This window comes from Cyprinodon tularosa, unplaced genomic scaffold (genome assembly GCF_016077235.1).
Source record: "Cyprinodon tularosa strain WSP-4 unplaced genomic scaffold, ASM1607723v1 ctg79, whole genome shotgun sequence".
Classification (NCBI taxonomy): domain Eukaryota; kingdom Metazoa; phylum Chordata; class Actinopteri; order Cyprinodontiformes; family Cyprinodontidae; genus Cyprinodon; species Cyprinodon tularosa.
Window position 1 is genome coordinate 1,280,283 of NW_024039551.1, and position 10,463 is coordinate 1,290,745.

The following is a 10,463-nucleotide window of genomic DNA, read 5'->3' on the forward strand; positions in this document are numbered from 1 at the left end:
TCTAATGCTACACAACTGTTTGATGGTTTAACTCGTCTGATTGGGTTTGAATAGAGCATCCCCTAAATAAAGTAGCCAGGTGGCGGCTACTTTATTTAGTCATACAGCATTACTGACAGATGGAGCCTACAGAGGAAACTGTACAACAGGAAACTCATTTCAAATGTCGGGGAAGTGTGAGGGCATGAGCAGGAAGTAAAGGTGTCAAAAGCATCGACACTACAACACTTTTCTAGACGTGATGCTAATTCGCTGTGGCGTTGATACTGAAGACAGGTGTTGTTTGCATATTTTAGATTTCTGAGTTATCGCTTTTGCACATTTATTCAACTAGCATCAGTGATTCTGTTTAAGAAGAATGTTAATTTACTGTCTGAAAAGCTGTACTAAACGAAATGTTATTTTGTAAACACTGTATATGCAAAATGACAATACAAGTTGTCTAAGTCTAAAGGATGATCCAAATGAGACTAAAAAAGGTGAGTTTTGTCACTTTTTACCCTAGCCGTATCGAAATTGGTACCGAGAATCTGATATTTTCCAGGATAGTAACATTAAGTTAAACATTTAATCTCCTGACAAGTCTTACAGGGAAAAAAAACAATATCTACCTGTTAAACTTGTGATCTAGACCCTTAAATTAGGGGAAATTGGGCTGATATCAGCAGATAAAATAAATATCAGAATATATTAGCCTGCCTTTAAAACAGGGATGAACCATTAAAACAAAAAACTACATTGCAGTTTGTTTTTGTTTAGCTTTTTACAACTGATATGCAATTTTCTTTAATTTACCATACATGTTGCTCTGCTCCAACCTCTAGAATCTGGATGTTTATCTCTGGGGTTTCATTGCTTTCATTGCCTTACAGCCGCTACTGTATGTTACGTCTCATGACTCCTCGATGGTCTTATATCATTTTCATAACAACTCTTAACATAACCTATAATGTATCACCAGGAAATGAGTCACGTCAGCATCAGTTTTCAGTCCTAAATCCAGATGAAGTTTCTACTTGTATTCATGGATGTGTTTGTCAGCCTCAACTCTTAGTTTTGCGTGAGGGAAAACCTGACCTCTGAATCCTGACAGGGCCGGTGCAGAGGCCCAGCTGATACCCACGCTGGGTCTATTTATAAATATGGCTGAAATACAGTGACATTGCTTTTTTTGATCCACATGTTTTTCAAGAAGGCTTTAAAATTTCCAAAACAAGTTTCGAAACAATTATTTCACAAATACTTTGTTTTACAGCAGTGTTAAACAATAATATGGATTTAAAATTCCACCTGACACTGTGCCAAAATTATGCAACAGCATGCAGTCGTTTCAAACAGCAAGCTGGTGGTCATTGTCTTACCATTTCATATATATATATATATATATATTATTTTTTTTCTGGCAATTTGGAGGAAATTTGTCAGACTAAACTCTTTTGAAAACTCTGTGTACGAATGAGTTTGGAGTTTAATTTTCAGCGTGTCTGCTATTTCAAAATGACACAAGAGTAGGAAATGATGCCGATCTGTTAATGAAATCTGATCTGGCAGTGATGAGAAAATGATCCGTACAGATCAGCTTTAAGAATATGTTCCACTGTAATCTTAGATTTTCAGCTTTTATTTTTTTTCTGTCTGTTTGCATGTGACTGTCATAAATAGAGCAGAAAATAACACTGATAAGTTAATAAAAACGGATTCCTGTTTCAGACAACCCCTCTCCTCAACGTAACTATTGTATATGGTATTGTTTTTTGCAATTTTACTAATGCACATTAATATTTCAGTAGAACAACCTATACATTTATTCTGGCTGTTTTTTTTTTTTATAGTTGGACATAGGTATCTTTTAATCAGAATATACAATACCTGTCATTTTCTGTTCAGTTTATAGATAATATGTTGTGTACTAAGGTATATTTAAAAATAAACACAGTGAAATCTTATTAAAAAACATGTTTGTATGCAGAAAAACATATCATGGAATGCAGCATACTATTTGATCAAATTCCTTATTAATGAGAAACACATTTATTTGGAATATTTTGGACATTTTTAAGCACATCTGTGTCAAAATCACAGGTCCTGCAGCCACACTGACCACTAAAACCTTTGTGGAACAAGTAGGCTTCCATTGATTTGGTCCAAATTGTGCTGAAGCTTTTTTCTGACGCTTCATCCAGAGTCTCAAAAGGGTTTTTTATGCTGTTTTGCAGTGATTAATTTCCCAACCCAGATATAAACCCTCTGATGCTGTAAACATTGGTTAATAATAAACGGACCAGTTGTGTCTCATTCTTCATATTGTTGTTGATAGTTGTTCTCTGTTAGAGTAATTCACTTCATCAGGCCTTTTCTAACATCCAACATTACAAAGTGAGAAATAAAAGTATGTATATTTGTGCTGACATCATATCAGAAGTTAAAAAGTTGCATCAGGAGCGCTAGCTTACATATAAACTGGATCTTCAGGGTTGGTCCCACTACAGGGTTCCTACAACATAAGGCAAGTTAAATTCAAGACTTAAGACTTTTTAATGCCACTTGAAATAAAAATTTAAGACCAAATAAACAAGAAACACAAGAAAAACCTGCTTGCGCCAACTTAACCCAAAGGTTTATTTTAACATAAACCACTGCACTAATGTTTCAATTTTGAAAAGCTTCCCATACAGGAAGAAAGCTAAAAACACACAAATGACAGATATATTAAAAAATTATTTAACTGAATTCACAAACTTTGTTTTAGCAGGGAACAAAACAAATCAGTTTTAAAGCCACAACATAACCAGTGCTAAGTCTTTTTTGCAGCTATTTTTCTTTGTATCGTTTTCTTAGTATGTTTGATTTGGTGATAAGTGGAGGCGTTGCAGAGACAAGGGTGGAACAAAACTGAGAAATACCGGCTGTTTCTCTGTAACTCCATTTTGACGCTTTGTGTTTTGTGCTTCGCATGTGCGACTCCACTGCCTTAATTCCCATCGTTCCGAGCTTGAATCGCTTCTTGCACAAAATACACTGAGCCTCATGTATGTTCCCTGGTTTTAGCCATGGAGAAAACCCTTGGCTGGATAACCAGTTTTCGTTATATTTACACTTGCTCATGTTTTCCAGACAAAAAGTTAATGGTGCATCTCCCAAATGTCCCGGCCGCAACAACGCTTTTATTGGTTCCGCCAACGGGACGGAACCAATAATGGCGAGCCGTTTTTTTTTATTTTTTATAAATAATAAAAACAATTGTCAATTTTAACGTTTTATTTAGATTACAAAAATAAATCGTAATTAAAATAATCCTATTTATGATGTTTTAAAAATTAAGACCTACGAAAGACTGATTCAAGACATTTTAATACCAATTAAGGCCTTAGTTTTATTTTTAAGAATTCAATGCCTTTCAAGACTTTTTAAGGACCCGCGGGAACCCTGCACTAGCGACCCAGTGTTAGCTTTAAACAGCCGAGCACACCCCCCCCCCCCCCCCCCATAACACAAAAACCAGCAGAGCTGCAGTCATCCATCCATTCATCAGTTCATCTAAAAAGTGAAACTTTTAGAAAATTAACATTTATAAGCAAACATGTATTATTTTGTATTTTAAATAACTGGTAATTGGCACAAACGTGTAATTCTACATTAATCTTTAATGGAAAATGTTGTTTTTTTTGTTGCTGCTGTTAATCAGTTAATCTTTCAGGAAAAAGGGAATTTTTACCAAATCAGTGGCTGCTTATTAAAGATTCAGTTCTTCAGAAATATTTTTACTCATTTCAGTTTAGATATTTTTTTAATCTAGGAACCTTCCGACATGCAGCCCCCCCCCCATATTAGGTTAGGGTCATCATTTAGCCCACTGGACAGAGACTGGTGGTAATGGGAGCACATAGTGGGATCATGCGACACCAGCAGGCGGGGGCTCTGACCCACCTGGTGCGAGATGTTAGCCGCTGTGCTAGCCACATGGATCACTTTGCACCGCTCCAGTGTCGGTTAATCAATTTAAGGCTGCGCTGTGTGGGATGAGCCGGCAGTAATGATGCTCTCTGGACCCTCCCCAGGGAGGGGGCATTATGAAGGAGCTACATTATTTATCAGCAGGGTCCTAGATGGGGCCTCCATTAACCCCCGCTCAATGGAGTCAGCAGCTATAAACAGAGAAGAGCAGGAAGCTGGAGAGGCTGAGGGGTGAAGAGGAGGAACGATGAAGAGACGGGGCGGGGGGGCTCTTTCAGATGATCACGACTCTGCGCTGGAGATGTTTAACAGAACCAAGCAGTCAGTGGGAGGTGCTAGCTTCAGGTTCTGTTCATTCCTTTTGTTTTATTCAGGAAAAGAACAGCATCTCTGAATGTCGTCATTTTAACTAAATCAATTTACTGAGCTTTAAACGGGCAACTGAGAGTCGATAAACCTTCCAGACTTTCCATTTTTTTCTGTCCTAAAAGCCGTAGAGAGAAAGGGCCGTGGGTAGAACGACTCAGCACTGCACAGATCCCACCTGCTGCTCTTCACTGCTGGTCAGCTAGATGAAAGAAAGCCACCTTGCTTTACCTCTGGGTTCTACTGTGAGGGAATATATGCAGCCTGCAAACCTGTTAAGGTGGAGTAGAAACCCTCTGCTTTATCTTATTAACAGTGTTTTACTAGTGTAGGTCGTTAGCCAAAGCTGGACGTCTAACTGCCAGGCTGATCTACCAGCTGAGGGTATTATCTGTATCACACACAGCGGAGATGTAAAAAAAGGTGGAATAATATTTACGATAAGACTTGAACTCTACTGCCAAGTGTTTTATGTTAATTCTAAGTGATAAACAGGTGTGACAGAATACACTGCTGTAAATGTAATAGCATTTATCCTTCAGGAATATTGGCTGCTTTGCCGTTTCAGGTAAAACAAATAAATCAGGTTATATTAGGACTGCACCTGTTGATTATTGTTTCTTTTTTATTAATCTAAAAGGAAATCCATTTTAAAAGTTAAAATTTCTAAATAAGTAATCAGAGTATAGAAAAAAAAACAAATGTTCATCAAATGTCCTGTTTTAGATTCTGTTAGGTTAGCTAACGATTCGATTAACAAATTAGTTGATGATTAATCAGATAATGAATTCATATGATTAATCTTTTCAGCTCTAATGTTTATCATTTATCCTCTAAGTCCAGAAGATGATCGATGCAGGTTTTTTTGAGGCAGACGGTGATTATTTGGACTCCAGTGTAACTGATGATCGACATGTGCTGCTGATTTTTAAGGAGAAGGTTCTTAAAACTGATGTCATATTCCCTTCCTTCACTTGATAAATATGTCACAAAGATAACAGATCTCACAGAGGTTTCAATTTAAACATAAATAAACCTTTATTAACAAATCTAACCAAGCATTGACAATGGATGGAAGCAGGAGGAGCAGCAATGCCAGAGCTTCAGATGATCTTATAGCTGCTGAATGCACTGATGGATCAGAGAGAGCTGCACGCATTAATGGATGACAGGGGGGAAAAAATTACTATCTGGCCAAAAACATGCATCACTCTCTCTATTCATGACTATAACCAGCTGCCTTAGTCTAAAAGAGGAGATGCCAAATTATTAGAAACAAAGCATCCATACGGGAAGGCAGAAAAAATGACTGGATTCTTAAACGCTTCAAAACTCGCAGGCAAAAATGATTTTGGCCGCTGGTGGGTGGGGCTTAGTTTACTAGGCTACGATATTACCTGATGTTTACAGATATTGTATCCTGTATACATCATAAAACCAACCACAGCACTTCTCTACTTCAGTTAAACACCCACAATCCTATCCTTTGCTACGGCACCGTCACATGACCAGACAAACACTTCAGACCAGTCTACCCCTCCCCTTCCTGAAATAAAAACAGAAATGGATAGAAATAAACAGCAGTTAATATCGGCTAGTTTATCATACGGGACAGATATTTTAAAATGGACAACAATGCCCGATATCCATGTTAATGACAATATTTTGAGTCCCGATAGTTGTTTGAATATTTCCCTGCTACTTTTAAATTTAGATTTCTGGGTTAATTTACACATTAAGGGAATAATACGCTATTATTTTCCCTTTTTTTTCTCCATCCCCATGGATTGGAAAATGCCATCAAGTGTGATATTTTCCTGGGTATGAGGAAATATCACACTTGTTTCCTGCGTGGAATCTGAACTGTAAGTTTGGTCACCAGCCTACATCCAGCAGCAGATGCAGATTCCGGCCATAGCTGCTCCAGTCAATACAACAGTCACAGAGCTTGGAAATAACCACAGACAGACGGGAGGTGTCGGCCTCCCCGGCCAGACACGGCGCTGACCCAGGAGGCTTGTTTTAGCCATCGGGGTCATCCTTCCTGACAGACATGAACGCAAACACAGATCCAGGGGCGGCGAAGATGAAATAAACGGAGGGCAACAGCAAACAGAACTTCTGAGTTTCGGAGGTAAATCACAGGAATCAGATTCTTTACATCCCAGACACAGCTGTCCGCAGAACCGCAGCAGACATTACCAGCAAACACACGGGTTCTTCAGGCTGCCATGTCAAACACGCTCGGCACTCAGTGTTATGTTAGAGAGGACACCTCACCCCGTGATATCCAGGCTACTGTATCCTCACCATGCAGACAGACAAGAAGGGCTGCAGCTGGGTGCTGTTTGAATGCTGCAGGTTTTCTATAGGGTGCTACCACGGACAGACGCAGCACAGACAGGATGAGTAAAGGATGTTAAAACACAACAAAGGTGCTAATCTGAGCCACAAAGTGGCCTCAAAAAAGCTCTGAAAATGCTGGAGAAAGCAGAGCAACAATACAGCTGGATCTGTAGCATGAACAAGGACAAATTCCTGTCCTTTGGGTAATCTGATATGTCATCCTCAATAATGCTGAAGGTCTGTCGCTCCCTTGCTTCTCCTTTGTCCTCTTCCAAAGAGATCCAGATACAGCTACGCCACAGAATATATGCAATGATTTACAGTCCCTGAAGAGTCTTAGGGGATCTGGATGTACAAAATATTATTGATAAAGATGACGACAGATATGAATAAGCCGCCCAATCCTCAAACATTGCCGCACCGCCACATCTTTCGGCTTTGAATTTCATTATTTCAGTGATCTACATGAAATAGTTTCCGAAACAAAGTTCATCCTTATTCTGTGTGGATGGTTTCTAAGCTTTTAGAAACATCTGTGGGGAATTGGGCCGATTGATTAGATCACAAACAAAAATAGGAAATATGAAATTTGAAGCATATTACCCCATGTATTTTTATCTACCGACACCAACAGATTGATTTTCTTAAGTGCGGAAAAAACTGCAAAAGTGTTTTCTTTTTATGACCCCTATAGTAACTCCGGTTCTGCCCCTCCCCTACCTGTTGCTGCAACCTGCCAGTGAGCTGGCTGAAAGAAAGCTACTCTGCAGACAGCTTCAGCTGTTACAATAATATTCTCAGTCAAATGGTCAGGGCATAAAAGTCTGAGGATGCATCTATTTGGTTTCATTCTGTTTCAAAGCGAGTCTGACTGACTAATGAACTATTCTCTGGTTTTATCTGAGGAAGGGGCAATAATATTCACAGCAATAAACATTTAACAGCTTATTAGTCTGAAGCTGCTTGTTTTATGTGTTTTTTGAGAACTATAATAATGAAAATGATTGATTAATTTAGCAGAAGGAGGATTAATAATCTCTCTGGTGTTTCGTACACATTTGATCTTATTCTAGGCTTCTGTCTGATTTGTTTGCAGATATTCTGAAATTCAGAGATGTCATTCAGGGTTAGTAGCATCTTCTCCAGCCAGTCACACATTTATGGCTGACATCAGCCACTCATCACTGAAAATATTAGGAGTTTTAGCTCCCCAAACTGATTTATATTGGAATGATCATTAAAGATGATCATTTTCACCTCTCTAACAATCAATGTGGAGACAGGAATTAGATTTTTGGAAGTTATTGAGACAAATTCCCATTTTACAACAGACAAAGGGAAACTTTACGTGCTTTAACAGGGATTTATTCCCTATTATGAGTATTTTTACAAAACCAAAGGGGTCTGATGCATTACTTTTAAAAGCTTTACGCTTCATTTTTAAAAATAATACTTTAAAATAAACAGAGAGTAGGATAAATCTTCAATAAATCCATCCCCTGAAACGTTAAACGCCTCAGATGTTGCTTTTAACAGCCTGGAGTAGAAATAGTTCAGTGTGTCGGAGTGAAAAAGGAAGAAAAGTTTGACACACAGCTGAGAGCTGCTGACCGTTTGGATCTATTTTCTCACAAACCAAGCCGCGCACAGTCAACCTGGGACAGGTGTACAAAAACAAACCATCCGTACATGTTTTGGTGCCAATAAGAAGAAGTTTTCTCCTACCTTTTTTTCTGTCCCTGCCGCCCTGCCGTGGCTCTGTCTGCTGCCCCTCCTGAGCCGACCCACCGCCTCAGCCCGGCTTGGCGTCAGAGTGTCGGCAGGCCGCCTCACCCTCCCCTCAGCGACAGTATCACGCCGCGGGATGCAGCGAGAGGATCTACTTTCTTCCCACTTGGACCATCTTCATTCACAGCAGGGACAACGTGGATTATGTAACTAAGAAACAATATGTTTCTGGTTAATTTAGCGGAGATTGACAGAAAGAAACGCATTTTTCCTCATTAGATGGATGAATAAGCTGTGTGTTCCTTTTAGGTACATGGTAAAAGAATATTCGTTATCAAATTGGCCAAAAACCTGCAAAATGATTGGCTTACATGAGACAAACCCCTTAAATTCACACATCTTCTGTTGTAAATTTGATCTTAACAAAACATAGACATATCTAACCATGATTACATCAGTTCTCTTATTTTTAGATTTCAAATAGGTGCTTCGTTTGCAGCAAACTCTTGCACTTGGCCTTCCTCTCAGTTTATTTGATTGTGATGTGATAAGAAGCCTGAGAAAAACTGCAAAATACAAACATATTACAAACAAGGTTTCATGCATGGTTATTTTCCAACATCCGGTGTGAAACGACTAATGTTAACTTAAAAAGACAGTTAATAAAGAAGATCAGCCATCAGAGAAGCAATGCATTTGCACAGTAATCCCAAAGTTTCAGAACAAACCAAACACTTCATGAGAATACGGGATTTAATTAATCTTTAACCATAAATGACACTTTTTAGTTTGAGCTTTTCAAGTTCACGGCGGCCGTGATAACGGGGACTAGTTTCTCTTGAGGACTCGCGGAGGGTTACGCTTGAAGCGGTGGAGACTGCTGTTGCATGTGACGTCACAGAGCTGGCGGCAGCATGTCTGAGTGAGGCGGGCGCGAGCTGCACGTGAATAAATCTGGGAAAACAGCGCGTGAAGGTAGAGATGGTGGAGGACAGGGAGGGGGCATGATGATGAGGAGGATGATGATCATGATGAGCACAGACAGGAGGAAGATTTCCCAAACTTTTAACTAGGGACCCCCCCCCCCCCCCCCCCCCCCCACACACACACACACACACACACACACACACACACACACACACACACACACACACGGCAGCTGCAGTGATTGGACCACTTAGATTTACAGTCCATTACAGAGAGGAACCCACTGAGTTTATACAGACACTATCAGGCTTTGTGGCATTTTATCTCGCTATAACTGCTTTATAAACCTGTAGCAATCTAATTAGTTTAATTTGAACTTTGCTGTGTGTAAACTGGCTCCTTTACTATAGCGAGTCCAGAGACTGAACAGTGTTGGTTCTAAAGAGGCTCTATGGAAAACAACCTGCCTCGTTCAAAGAAAATAGATAAAGCTAAGCCAATTTTTCTTTATAGTGTATTTTTCCTTACTTTAAAAATGTTAACAAGACAGTATTCACATGGAATAAGATGATTTAATTTAAAAACAAAAAATAAGAATTCCATTACCTTATTTTAAGTACAAACTACTTATTTTAATACATGGTCAGAAATACTGACTCATTTACCTGCTGAAATTATGGGAAAACACATTTAAAGATATATTGCTTTATAGATCAGTGCTTCTATGATCCTCTAGTTTGTCTGCTTCTCTCTCCTTAAACCCCAATCAGCAGAAGGCCTCTCACACTGGGCCTGGTTCTGGTTCTGCTGGAGGTTTCGTTCTGCTAAAAGAGAGTTTTTCTTCTCCACTGTTGCTGCATGCTTGCACAATGTGAGGGATTGCTGAAGAGTTCATATCTACTGTCTCTACCTACTCATCCAGGAGGAGAAAATCCTTTAAAGTCAATAACTGCATGCAATCAGCTGGTTTTCCTTCATTTTGAACCGTTAATCTGACCTGAGGACCTGATTGAACTGATCCCAATGTAAAGCATGCTCTACTTTGGACGCTTAAACACCTTTCTTCGGGTTCATGGTCAGCTAATCTTGTTTCCTATCTGTTCTGTTTAAACTCCTTCCACTTTAAGTTCCAGCATAGAGAT